This window comes from Acyrthosiphon pisum, unplaced genomic scaffold (genome assembly GCF_005508785.2).
Source record: "Acyrthosiphon pisum isolate AL4f unplaced genomic scaffold, pea_aphid_22Mar2018_4r6ur Scaffold_20613;HRSCAF=21560, whole genome shotgun sequence".
NCBI classification, from domain to species: Eukaryota; Metazoa; Arthropoda; class Insecta; order Hemiptera; family Aphididae; genus Acyrthosiphon; species Acyrthosiphon pisum.
The window spans coordinates 387-12,732 of NW_021769992.1; the positions used below are offsets into that span (position 1 = coordinate 387).

Here is a 12,346-nt window from a genome sequence, read left to right on the forward strand (position 1 = left end):
TTTGATACAAAATTTGTTTTTTCAGAATTTTGAGGTGGATGGATTTCCGAGAAAACTTCAAAACTAATCTAGATAGTTAACGGCAACGTCGAGTAAGAATTTGGCCAAAAAAAATTGTCGAATATGTTTGTTTAAACCATGAAAGGGATTGAAAACAGTTTTTAAAACGAAGATTATGTTACTTAGATTTTTAAAAGGAAGGAATTAATTTAGCCGCCCAAAACTGCGCAATATTGTTTAATTAAACGGCGATCTAAACGGTTATAGAAAAAACTTCTGTAAATGTAATTTTTTTTTGAACTAAGTTGTTGACGACATACCTGTTGATGGCTTTTTGAATACAAAAAATATTTTTTCAGAATTTTGAGGTGGATGGATTTCCGAGAAAACTTCAAAACTAATCTAGATAGTTAACGGCAACGTCGAGTAAGAATTTGGCCAAAAAAAATTGTCGAATATGTTTGTTTAAACCATGAAAGGGATTGAAAACAGTTTTTAAAACGAAGATTATGTTACTTAGATTTTTAAAAGGAAGGAATTCATTTAGCTGCCTAAAACTGCGCAATATTGTTTAATTAAACGGCGATCTAAACGATTATAGAAAAAAATTCTATAAATGTAATTTTTTTTTGTACTAAGGTGTTGATGACATACCTGTTGATGGCTTTTTGAATACAAAATTTGTTTTTTCAGAATTTTGAGGTGGATGGATTTCCGAGAAACTTCAAAACTAATCTAGATAGTTAACGGCAACGTCGAGTAACAATTTGGCCAAAAAAAATTGTCGAATATGTTTGTTTAAACCATGAAAGGGATTGAAAACAGTTTTTAAAACGAAGATTATGTTACTTAGATTTTTAAAAGGAAGGAATTAATTTAGCCGCCCAAAACTGCACAATATTGTTTAATTAAACGGCGAAATAAACGGTTATAGAAAAAAATTCTGTAAATGTAATTTTTTTTTGAACTAAGGTGTTGACGACATACCTGTTGATGGCTTTTTGAATACAAAATTTATTTTTTCAGAATTTTGAGTTGGATGGATTTCCGAGAAAACTTCAAAACTAATCTAGATAGTTAACGGCAACGTCGAGTAACAATTTGGCCAAAAAATATTGTCGAATATGTTTGTTTAAACCATGAAAGGGATTGAAAACAGTTTTTAAAACGAAGATTATGTTACTTAGATTTTTAAAAGGAAGGAATTAATTTAGCCGCCCAAAACTGCGCAATATTGTTTAATTAAACGGCGATCTAAACGGTTATAGAAAAAAATTCTGTAAATGTAATTTTTTTTTGAACTAAGGTGTTGACGACATACCTGTTGATGGCTTTTTGAATACAAAATTTATTTTTTCAGAATTTTGAGGTGGATGGATTTCCGAGAAAACTTCAAAACTAATCTAGATAGTTAACGGCAACGTCGAGTAACAATTTGGCCAAAAAAAATTGTCGAATATGTTTGTTTAAACCATGAAAGGGATTGAAAACAGTTTTTAAAACGAAGATTATGTTACTTAGATTTTTAAAAGGAAGGAATTAATTTAGCCGCCCAAAACTGCGCAATATTGTTTAATTAAACGGCGAAATAAACGGTTATAGAAAAAAATTCTGTAAATGTAATTTTTTTTTGAACTAAGGTGTTGACGACATACCTGTTGATGGCTTTTTGAATACAAAATTTATTTTTTCAGAATTTTGAGGTGGATGGATTTCCGAGAAAACTTCAAAACTAATCTAGATAGTTAACGGCAACGTCGAGTAACAATTTGGCCAAAAAATATTGTCGAATATGTTTGTTTAAACCATGAAAGGGATTGAAAACAGTTTTTAAAACGAAGATTATGTTACTTAGATTTTTAAAAGGAAGGAATTAATTTAGCCGCCCAAAACTGCGCAATATTGTTTAATTAAACGGCGATCTAAACGGTTATAGAAAAAAATTCTGTAAATGTAATTTTTTTTTGAACTAAGGTGTTGACGACATACCTGTTGATGGCTTTTTGAATACAAAATTTATTTTTTCAGAATTTTGAGCTGAAGTATTTTCGAGCTATATTTAAAACTAAGCTAGAAAGTTTAAGGCAACGTCGAGTAACAATTTGGCCTAAATAAATTGTCGAATATGTTTGTTTAAACCATGAAAGGGATTGAAAACAGTTTTTAAAACGAAGATTATGTTACTTAGATTTTTAAAAGGAAGGAATTCATTTAGCTGCCTAAAACTGCGCAATATTGTTTAATTAAACGGCGAACTTTATGTTAATGATAAAAAATTTGAAAAATGTTACTTTTTTTTTTATAGGTAGGTATTGGCGTCATACCCGTTGACGGCTTTTACAATACAAATTTTACGTTTTTTGAATTTCGGAGCTGAAGTATTTTCGAGCTATATTCAAAACTAAGCTAGAAAGTTTAAGGCAACGTCGAGTAACAATTTTGCGAATAAAAATTTACAAAAATTGTTGTTCTTACTAGTAAAGGGATTAAAAACAGTTTTTAAGATGGCATTTATGTTACTTAGATTTTTAAAATGAAGGAATTTATATAGACTCCTTAAACTGCGCAATACACTTTATTTAAACGGCGATCTAAACGATTATAGAAAAAAATTCTGTAAATGTAATTTTTTTTTGTTCTAAGGTGTTGATGACATACCTGTTGATGACTTTTTGAATACAAAATTTATTTTTTCAGAATTTTGAGGTGGATGGATTTCCGAGAAAACTTCAAAACTAATCTAGATAGTTAACGGCAACGTCGAGTAACAATTTGGCCAAAAAAAATTGTCGAATATGTTTGTTTAAACCATGAAAGGGATTGAAAACAGTTTTTAAAACGAAGATTATGTTACTTAGATTTTTAAAAGGAAGGAATTAATTTAGCCGCCCAAAACTGCGCAATATTGTTTAATTAAACGGCGATCTAAACGGTTATAGAAAAAAATTCTGTAAATGTAATTTTTTTTTGAACTAAGTTGTTGACGACATACCTGTTGATGGCTTTTTGAATACAAAAAATATTTTTTCAGAATTTTGAGGTGGATGGATTTCCGAGAAAACTTCAAAACTAATCTAGATAGTTAACGGCAACGTCGAGTAACAATTTGGCCAAAAAAAATTGTCGAATATGTTTGTTTAAACCATGAAAGGGATTGAAAACAGTTTTTAAAACGAAGATTATGTTACTTAGATTTTTAAAAGGAAGGAATTCATTTAGCCGCCTAAGACTGCGCAATATTGTTTAATTAAACGGCGATCTAAACGATTATAGAAAAAATTCTGTAAATGTAATTTTTTTTTGTTCTAAGGTGTTGATGACATACCTGTTGATGACTTTTTGAATACAAAATTTATTTTTTCAGAATTTTGAGGTGGATGGATTTCCGAGAAAACTTCAAAACTAATCTAGATAGTTAACGGCAACGTCGAGTAACAATTTGGCCAAAAAAAATTGTCGAATATGTTTGTTTAAACCATGAAAGGGATTGAAAACAGTTTTTAAAACGAAGATTATGTTACTTAGATTTTTAAAAGGAAGGAATTAATTTAGCCGCCCAAAACTGCACAATATTGTTTAATTAAACGGCGAAATAAACGGTTATAGAAAAAAATTCTGTAAATGTAATTTTTTTTTGAACTAAGGTGTTGACGACATACCTGTTGATAGCTTTTTGAATACAAAATTTATTTTTTCAGAATTTTGAGGTGGATGGATTTCCGAGAAAACTTCAAAACTAATCTAGAAAGTTTAAGGCAACGTCGAGTAACAATTTGGCCAAAATAAATTGTCGAATATGTTTGTTTAAACCATGAAAGGGATTGAAAACAGTTTTTAAAACGAAGATTATGTTACTTAGATTTTTAAAAGGAAGGAATTCATTTAGCTGCCTAAAACTGCGCAATATTGTTTAATTAAACGGCGAACTTTATGTTAATGATAAAAAATTTGAAAAATGTTACTTTTTTTTTATAGGTAGGTATTGGCGTCATACCCGTTGACGGCTTTTACAATACAAATTTTACGTTTTTTGAATTTCGGAGCTGAAGTATTTTCGAGCTATATTCAAAACTAAGCTAGAAAGTTTAAGGCAACGTCGAGTAACAATTTTGCGAATAAAAATTTACAAAAATTGTTGTTCTTACTAGTAAAGGGATTAAAAACAGTTTTTAAGATGGCATTTATGTTACATAGATTTTTAAAATGAAGGAATTCATTTAGCCGCCTAAAACTGCGAAATTTTGTTTAATTAAACGGCGATCTAAACGGTTATAGAAAAAAATTCTGTAAATGTAATTTTTTTTTGAACTAAGGTGTTGACGACATACCTGTTGATGGCTTTTTTAATACAAAATTTATTTTTTCATTATTTTGAGGTGGATGGATTTCCGAGAAAACATCAAAACTAATCTAGATAGTTAACGGCAACGTCGAGTAACAATTTGGCCAAAATAAATTGTCGAATATGTTTGTTTAAACCATGAAAGGGATTGAAAACAGTTTTTAAAACGAAGATTATGTTACTTAGATTTTTAAAAGGAAGGAATTAATTTAGCCGCCCAAAACTGCGCAATATTGTTTAATTAAACGGCGATCTAAACGGTTATAGAAAAAAATTCTGTAAATGTAATTTTTTTTTGAACTAAGTTGTTGACGACATACCTGTTGATGGCTTTTTGAATACAAAAAATATTTTTTCAGAATTTTGAGGTGGATGGATTTCCGAGAAAACTTCAAAACTAATCTAGATAGTTAACGGCAACGTCGAGTAACAATTTGGCCAAAATAAATTGTCGAATATGTTTGTTTAAACCATGAAAGGGATTGAAAACAGTTTTTAAAACGAAGATTATGTTACTTAGATTTTTAAAAGGAAGGAATTCATTTAGCTGCCTAAAACTGCGCAATATTGTTTAATTAAACGGCGAACTTTATGTTAATGATAAAAAATTTGAAAAATGTTACTTTTTTTTATAGGTAGGTATTGGCGTCATACCCGTTGACGGCTTTTACAATACAAATTTTACGTTTTTTGAATTTCGGAGCTGAAGTATTTTCGAGCTATATTCAAAACTAAGCTAGAAAGTTTAAGGCAACGTCGAGTAACAATTTTGCGAATAAAAATTTACAAAAATTGTTGTTCTTACTAGTAAAGGGATTAAAAACAGTTTTTAAGATGGCATTTATGTTACATAGATTTTTAAAATGAAGGAATTCATTTAGCCGCCTAAAACTGCGAAATTTTGTTTAATTAAACGGCGATCTAAACGGTTATAGAAAAAAATTCTGTAAATGTAATTTTTTTTTGAACTAAGGTGTTGACGACATACCTGTTGATGGCTTTTTGAATACAAAATTTATTTTTTCAGAATTTTGAGCTGAAGTATTTTCGAGCTATATTTAAAACTAAGCTAGAAAGTTTAAGGCAACGTCGAGTAACAATTTGGCCTAAATAAATTGTCGAATATGTTTGTTTAAACCATGAAAGGGATTGAAAACAGTTTTTAAAACGAAGATTATGTTACTTAGATTTTTAAAAGGAAGGAATTCATTTAGCTGCCTAAAACTGCGCAATATTGTTTAATTAAACGGCGAACTTTATGTTAATGATAAAAAATTTGAAAAATGTTACTTTTTTTTTTATAGGTAGGTATTGGCGTCATACCCGTTGACGGCTTTTACAATACAAATTTTACGTTTTTTGAATTTCGGAGCTGAAGTATTTTCGAGCTATATTCAAAACTAAGCTAGAAAGTTTAAGGCAACGTCGAGTAACAATTTTGCGAATAAAAATTTACAAAAATTGTTGTTCTTACTAGTAAAGGGATTAAAAACAGTTTTTAAGATGGCATTTATGTTACTTAGATTTTTAAAATGAAGAAATTTATATAGACTCCTTAAACTGCGCAATACACTTTATTTAAACGGCGATCTAAACGATTATAGAAAAAAATTCTGTAAATGTAATTTTTTTTTGTTCTAACGTGTTGATGACATACCTGTTGATGACTTATTGAATACAAATTTATTTTTTCAGAATTTTGAGGTGGATGGATTTCCGAGAAAACTTCAAAACTAATCTAGATAGTTAACGGCAACGTCGAGTAAGAATTTGGCCAAAAAAAATTGTCGAATATGTTTGTTTAAACCATGAAAGGGATTGAAAACAGTTTTTAAAACGAAGATTATGTTACTTAGATTTTTAAAAGGAAGGAATTAATTTAGCCGCCCAAAACTGCGCAATATTGTTTGATTAAACGGCGATCTAAACGGTTATAGAAAAAAATTCTGTAAATGTAATTTTTTTTTGAACTAAGGTGTTGACGACATACCTGTTGATGGCTTTTTGAATACAAAATTTATTTTTTCAGAATTTTGAGGTGGATGGATTTCCGAGAAAACTTCAAAACTAATCTAGATAGTTAACGGCAACGTCGAGTAACAATTTGGCCAAAAAATATTGTCGAATATGTTTGTTTAAACCATGAAAGGGATTGAAAACAGTTTTTAAAACGAAGATTATGTTACTTAGATTTTTAAAAGGAAGGAATTAATTTAGCCGCCCAAAACTGCGCAATATTGTTTAATTAAACGGCGATCTAAACGGTTATAGAAAAAAATTCTGTAAATGTAATTTTTTTTTGAACTAAGGTGTTGACGACATACCTGTTGATGGCTTTTTGAATACAAAATTTATTTTTTCAGAATTTTGAGCTGAAGTATTTTCGAGCTATATTCAAAACTAAGCTAGAAAGTTTAAGGCAACGTCGAGTAACAATTTGGCCAAAATAAATTGTCGAATATGTTTGTTTAAACCATGAAAGGGATTGAAAACAGTTTTTAAAACGAAGATTATGTTACTTAGATTTTTAAAAGGAAGGAATTCATTTAGCTGCCTAAAACTGCGCAATATTGTTTAATTAAACGGCGAACTTTATGTTAATGATAAAAAATTTGAAAAATGTTACTTTTTTTTTTATAGGTAGGTATTGGCGTCATACCCGTTGACGGCTTTTACAATACAAATTTTACGTTTTTTGAATTTCGGAGCTGAAGTATTTTCGAGCTATATTCAAAACTAAGCTAGAAAGTTTAAGGCAACGTCGAGTAACAATTTTGCGAATAAAAATTTACAAAAATTGTTGTTCTTACTAGCAAAGGGATTAAAAACAGTTTTTAAGATGGCATTTATGTTACATAGATTTTTAAAATGAAGGAATTCATTTAGCCGCCTAAAACTGCGAAATTTTGTTTAATTAAACGGCGATCTAAACGGTTATAGAAAAAAATTCTGTAAATGTAATTTTTTTTTGAACTAAGGAGTTGACGACATACCTGTTGATGGCTTTTTTAATACAAAATTTATTTTTTTAAATTTTGAGGTGGATGGATTTCCGATAAAACTTCAAAACTAATCTAGATAGTTAACGGCAACGTCGAGTAACAATTTGGCCAAAATAAATTGTCGAATATGTTTGTTTAAACCATGAAAGGGATTGAAAACAGTTTTTAAAACGAAGATTATGTTACTTAGATTTTTAAAAGGAAGGAATTCATTTAGCTGCCTAAAACTGCGCAATATTGTTTAATTAAACGGCGAACTTTATGTTAATGATAACAAATTTGAAAAATGTTACTTTTTTTTTTATAGGTAGGTATTGGCGTCATACCCGTTGACGGCTTTTACAATACAAATTTTACGTTTTTTGAATTTCGGAGCTGAAGTATTTTCGAGCTATATTCAAAACTAAGCTAGAAAGTTTAAGGCAACGTCGAGTAACAATTTTGCGTATAAAAATTTACAAAAATTGTTGTTCTTACTAGTAAAGGGATTAAAAACAGTTTTTAAGATGGCATTTATGTTACTTAGATTTTTAAAATGAAGGAATTCATTTAGCCGCCTAAAACTGCGAAATTTTGTTTAATTAAACGGCGATCTAAACGGTTATAGAAAAAAATTCTGTAAATGTAATTTTTTTTTGAACTAAGGTGTTGACGACATACCTGTTGATGGCTTTTTTAATACAAAATTTATTTTTTCAGAATTTTGAGGTGGATGGATTTCCGAGAAAACTTCAAAACTAATCTAGATAGTTAACGGCAACGTCGAGTAACAATTTGGCCAAAATAAATTGTCGAATATGTTTGTTTAAACCATGAAAGGGATTGAAAACAGTTTTTAAAACGAAGATTATGTTACTTAGATTTTTAAAAGGAAGGAATTCATTTAGCTGCCTAAAACTGCGCAATATTGTTTAATTAAACGGCGAACTTTATGTTAATGATAAAAAATTTGAAAAATGTTACTTTTTTTCTTTATAGGTAGGTATTGGCGTCATACCCGTTGACGGCTTTTACAATACAAATTTTACGTTTTTTGAATTTCGGAGCTAAGTATTTTCGAGCTATATTCAAAACTAAGCTAGAAAGTTTACGGCAACGTCGAGTAACAATTTTGCCAAAAAAAATTGTCGAATATGTTTGTTTAAACCATGAAAGGGATTGAAAACAGTTTTTAAGATGGCATTTATGTTACTTAGATTTTTAAAATGAAGGAATTTATATAGACTCCTTAAACTGCGCAATACACTTTATTTAAACGGCGATCTAAACGATTATAGAAAAAAATTCTGTAAATGTAATTTTTTTTTGTTCTAAGGTGTTGATGACATACCTGTTGATGACTTTTTGAATACAAAATTTATTTTTTCAGAATTTTGAGGTGGATGGATTTCCGAGAAAACTTCAAAACTAATCTAGATAGTTAACGGCAACGTCGAGTAACAATTTGGCCAAAAAAAATTGTCGAATATGTTTGTTTAAACCATGAAAGGGATTGAAAACAGTTTTTAAAACGAAGATTATGTTACTTAGATTTTTAAAAGGAAGGAATTAATTTAGCCGCCCAAAACTGCGCAATATTGTTTAATTAAACGGCGATCTAAACGGTTATAGAAAAAAATTCTGTAAATGTAATTTTTTTTTGAACTAAGTTGTTGACGACATACCTGTTGATGGCTTTTTGAATACAAAAAATATTTTTTCAGAATTTTGAGGTGGATGGATTTCCGAGAAAACTTCAAAACTAATCTAGATAGTTAACGGCAACGTCGAGTAACAATTTGGCCAAAAAAAATTGTCGAATATGTTTGTTTAAACCATGAAAGGGATTGAACACAGTTTTTAAAACGAAGATTATGTTACTTAGATTCTTAAAAGGAAGGAATTCATTTAGCCGCCTAAGACTGCGCAATATTGTTTAATTAAACGGCGATCTAAACGATTATAGAAAAAAATTCTGTAAATGTAATTTTTTTTTGTTCTAAGGTGTTGATGACATACCTGTTGATGACTTTTTGAATACAAAATTTATTTTTTCAGAATTTTGAGGTGGATGGATTTCCGAGAAAACTTCAAAACTAATCTAGATAGTTAACGGCAACGTCGAGTAACAATTTGGCCAAAAAATATTGTCGAATATGTTTGTTTAAACCATGAAAGGGATTGAAAACAGTTTTTAAAACGAAGATTATGTTACTTAGATTTTTAAAAGGAAGGAATTAATTTAGCCGCCCAAAACTGCGCAATGTTGTCTAATTAAACGGCGATCTAAACGGTTATAGAAAAAAATTCTGTAAATGTAATTTTTTTTTGAACTAAGTTGTTGACGACATACCTGTTGATGGCTTTTTGAATACAAAAAATATTTTTTCAGAATTTTGAGGTGGATGGATTTCCGAGAAAACTTCAAAACTAATCTAGATAGTTAATGGCAACGTCGAGTAACAATTTGGCCAAAAAAAATTGTCGAATATGTTTGTTTAAACCATGAAAGGGATTGAACACAGTTTTTAAAACGAAGATTATGTTACTTAGATTCTTAAAAGGAAGGAATTCATTTAGCCGCCTAAGACTGCGCAATATTGTTTAATTAAACGGCGATCTAAACGATTATAGAAAAAAATTCTGTAAATGTAATTTTTTTTTGTTCTAAGGTGTTGATGACATACCTGTTGATGACTTTATGAATACAAAATTTATTTTTTCAGAATTTTGAGGTGGATGGATTTCCGAGAAAACTTCAAAACTAATCTAGATAGTTAACGGCAACGTCGAGTAACAATTTGGCCAAAAAAAATTGTCGAATATGTTTGTTTAAACCATGAAAGGGATTGAAAACGGTTTTTAAAACGAAGATTATGTTACTTAGATTTTTAAAAGGAAGGAATTAATTTAGCCGCCCAAAACTGCGCAATATTGTTTAATTAAACGGCGATCTAAACGGTTATAGAAAAAAATTCTGTAAATGTAATTTTTTTTTGAACTAAGTTGTTGACGACATACCTGTTGATGGCTTTTTGAATACAAAAAATATTTTTTCAGAATTTTGAGGTGGATGGATTTCCGAGAAAACTTCAAAACTAATCTAGATAGTTAACGGCAACGTCGAGTAACAATTTGGCCAAAATAAATTGTCGAATATGTTTGTTTAAACCATGAAAGGGATTGAAAACAGTTTTTAAAACGAAGATTATGTTACTTAGATTTTTAAAAGGAAGGAATTCATTTAGCCGCCTAAGACTGCGCAATATTGTTTAATTAAACGGCGATCTAAACGGTTATAGAAAAAAATTCTGTAAATGTAATTTTTTTTTGAACTAAGTTGTTGACGACATACCTGTTGATGGCTTTTTGAATACAAAAAATATTTTTTCAGAATTTTGAGGTGGATGGATTTCCGAGAAAACTTCAAAACTAATCTAGATAGTTAACGGCAACGTCGAGTAACAATTTGGCCAAAAAATATTGTCGAATATGTTTGTTTAAACCATGAAAGGGATTGAAAACAGTTTTTAAAACGAAGATTATGTTACTTAGATTTTTAAAAGGAAGGAATTAATTTAGCCGCCCAAAACTGCGCAATATTGTTTAATTAAACGGCGATCTAAACGGTTATAGAAAAAAATTCTGTAAATGTAATTTTTTTTTGAACTAAGTTGTTGACGACATACCTGTTGATGGCTTTTTGAATACAAAAAATATTTTTTCAGAATTTTGAGGTGGATGGATTTCCGAGAAAACTTCAAAACTAATCTAGATAGTTAACGGCAACGTCGAGTAACAATTTGGCCAAAAAAAATTGTCGAATATGTTTGTTTAAACCATGAAAGGGATTGAACACAGTTTTTAAAACGAAGATTATGTTACTTAGATTCTTAAAAGGAAGGAATTCATTTAGCCGCCTAAGACTGCGCAATATTGTTTAATTAAACGGCGATCTAAACGATTATAGAAAAAATTCTGTAAATGTAATTTTTTTTTGTTCTAAGGTGTTGATGACATACCTGTTGATGACTTTTTGAATACAAAATTTATTTTTTCAGAATTTTGAGGTGGATGGATTTCCGAGAAAACTTCAAAACTAATCTAGATAGTTAACGGCAACGTCGAGTAACAATTTGGCCAAAAAAAATTGTCGAATATGTTTGTTTAAACCATGAAAGGGATTGAAAACAGTTTTTAAAACGAAGATTATGTTACTTAGATTTTTAAAAGGAAGGAATTAATTTAGCCGCCCAAAACTGCGCAATATTGTTTAATTAAACGGCGAAATAAACGGTTATAGAAAAAAATTCTGTAAATGTAATTTTTTTTTGAACTAAGGTGTTGACGACATACCTGTTGATGGCTTTTTGAATACAAAATTTATTTTTTCAGAATTTTGAGGTGGATGGATTTCCGAGAAAACTTCAAAACTAATCTAGATAGTTAACGGCAACGTCGAGTAACAATTTGGCCAAAAAATATTGTCGAATATGTTTGTTTAAACCATGAAAGGGATTGAAAACAGTTTTTAAAACGAAGATTATGTTACTTAGATTTTTAAAAGGAAGGAATTAATTTAGCCGCCCAAAACTGCGCAATATTGTTTAATTAAACGGCGATCTAAACGATTATAGAAAAAAATTCTGTAAATGTAATTTTTTTTTGTACTAAGGTGTTGATGACATACCTGTTGATGGCTTTTTGAATACAAAATTTATTTTTTCAGAATTTTGAGGTGGATGGATTTCCGAGAAAACTTCAAAACTAATCTAGATAGTTAACGGCAACGTCGAGTAAGAATTTGGCCAAAAAAAATTGTCGAATATGTTTGTTTAAACCATGAAAGGGATTGAACACAGTTTTTAAAACGAAGATTATTTTACTTAGATTCTTAAAAGGAAGGAATTCATTTAGCCGCCTAAAACTGCGCAATATTGTTTAATTAATCGGCGATCTAAACGATTATAGAAAAAAATTCTGTAAATGTAATTTTTTTTTGTACTAAGGTGTTGATGACATA

At 29.5% G+C, this 12,346-nt stretch overlaps 1 long non-coding RNA gene across 2 annotated transcripts; it reads left to right on the forward strand.

Moving 5' to 3' along the window:
* Nucleotides 1-10,773: 10,773 nt before the first annotated feature.
* LOC115034687 lies at nucleotides 10,774-11,781 on the forward strand. Of its 2 annotated transcripts, none has more exons than XR_003840004.1 (3): nucleotides 10,774-10,976; nucleotides 11,052-11,643; nucleotides 11,719-11,781. It is a non-coding gene; the product is annotated as an uncharacterized LOC115034687 (long non-coding RNA). The 2 variants fall into 2 exon arrangements; XR_003840005.1 differs by having other exon boundaries at nucleotides 11,052-11,637; nucleotides 11,719-11,775.
* Nucleotides 11,782-12,346: the final 565 nt, after the last annotated feature.